This window comes from Leuciscus leuciscus, assembly GCF_965113295.1.
Source record: "Leuciscus leuciscus genome assembly, chromosome: 4".
Lineage (NCBI taxonomy): Eukaryota > Metazoa > Chordata > Actinopteri > Cypriniformes > Leuciscidae > Leuciscus > Leuciscus leuciscus.
Genome location: NC_138728.1, coordinates 40,013,499 through 40,015,378, shown reverse-complemented (window position 1 = coordinate 40,015,378; position 1,880 = coordinate 40,013,499). Strand labels below are relative to the sequence as shown.

General features: G+C 47.3%; 1 long non-coding RNA gene across 2 annotated transcripts; it reads left to right on the top strand.

The window, feature by feature from the left end:
• Positions 1-1,107: 1,107 nt before the first annotated feature.
• On the top strand, positions 1,108-1,604 carry LOC309497484. 2 transcript variants are annotated; one of them, XR_014205558.1, is made up of 4 exons: positions 1,166-1,207; positions 1,305-1,323; positions 1,421-1,439; positions 1,479-1,604. It is a non-coding gene; the product is annotated as an uncharacterized lncRNA (long non-coding RNA). The 2 variants fall into 2 exon arrangements; XR_014205557.1 differs by having other exon boundaries at positions 1,108-1,207; positions 1,305-1,439.
• Positions 1,605-1,880: the final 276 nt, after the last annotated feature.

The window sequence follows — 1,880 nt, the reverse complement described above, 5'->3', positions numbered from 1 at the left end:
ACGAGTGAAACCTTACAGTGTGTTGGTGAATATACGAGTGTGGGAATTGTGTCCTGCTGTTCACTCGCAGTCACAGCTGTTCATTCCTCTCCCCGCCTGAGCCCAGTGAAGAGCCTGCTGCAGCTTGAAGAGCCTGTTGAAGCTTGAAGAGCCTGCTGAAGTTATGAGTTATACGTACCCTCCATTCTCTATCTGAGTCCAGTGAAGAGCCTGCTGAAGCTGTGAGTTATACGTACCCTCCATTATCTGTCTGAGGCTAGTGAAGAGCCTGCTAAAGCTGTGAGTTATACGTACCCTCCATTCTCTATCTGAGTCCAGTGAAGAGCCTGCTGAAGCTGTGAGTTATACGTACCCTCCATTATCTGTCTGAGGCTAGTGAAGAGCCTGCTAAAGCTGTGAGTTATACGTACCCTCCATTCTCTATCTGAGTCCAGTGAAGAGCCTGCTGAAGCTGTGAGTTATACGTACCCTCCATTATCTGTCTGAGGCTAGTGAAGAGCCTGCTAAAGCTGTGAGTTATACGTACCCTCCATTATCTGTCTGAGGCTAGTGAAGAGCCTGCTAAAGCTGTGAGTTATACGTACCCTCCATTCTCTATCTGAGTCCAGTGAAGAGCCTGCTGAAGCTGTGAGTTATACGTACCCTCCATTATCTGTCTGAGGCTAGTGAAGAGCCTGCTAAAGCTGTGAGTTATACGTACCCTCCATTCTCTATCTGAGTCCAGTGAAGAGCCTGCTGAAGTTATGAGTTATACGTACCCTCAATTATCTGTCTGAGGCTAGTGAAGAGCCTGCTAAAGCTGTGAGTTATACGTACCCTCCATTCTCTATCTGAGTCCAGTGAAGAGCCTGCTGAAGCTGTGAGTTATACGTACCCTCCATTATCTGTCTGAGGCTAGTGAAGAGCCTGCTAAAGCTGTGAGTTATACGTACCCTCCATTCTCTATCTGAGTCCAGTGAAGAGCCTGCTGAAGCTGTGAGTTATACGTACCCTCCATTATCTGTCTGAGGCTAGTGAAGAGCCTGCTAAAGCTGTGAGTTATACGTATCCTCCATTCTCTATCTGAGTCCAGTGAAGAGCCTGCTGAAGCTGTGAGTTATACGTACCCTCCATTATCTGTCTGAGGCTAGTGAAGAGCCTGCTAAAGTTGTGAGTTATACATACCCTCCATTCTCTATCTGAGTCCAGTGAAGAGCCTGCTGAAGCTGTGAGTTATACGTACCCTCCATTATCTGTCTGAGGCTAGTGAAGAGCCTGCTAAAGCTGTGAGTTATACGTATCCTCCATTCTCTATCTGAGTCCAGTGAAGAGCCTGCTGAAGCTGTGAGTTATACGTACCCTCCATTATCTGTCTGAGGCTAGTGAAGAGCCTGCTAAAGTTGTGAGTTATACGTACCCTCCATTCTCTGTCTGAGTCCAGTGAAGAGCCTGCTGAAGCTGTGAGTTATACGTACCCTCCATTCTCTGTCTGAGTCCAGTGAAGAACCTGCTAAAGCTTGAAGAGCCTGCTAGAGCTTGAAGAACCTGCTAAAGCTTGAAGAGCCTGTTAAAGCTGTGAGTGATACGTACCCTCCATTCTCTGTCTGAGTCCAGTGAAGAACCTGCTCCCCGAAAAAGAGAATGCTGAAGAGACTTTTAAGATTGTTTTTATTATTTAATAAAGAACATTTATTTTTAATTCTGTGTCTGCCTCCTTCGTGTCCACGGTCTGCTCCTCAGGGGCGGTGCGCAAGCTAGGGGTGGACGGCCCGCTGGCGCTCGCCCCGGCCTGTGACATAACCCCATCAAAACTCTGCAAGAGATGAGAACTCAGGTGGGCAACCACCACAGTGTGTTTCTTTGCAAATATAACTAAGGGTGTATTTACACCAGGAAAGTCC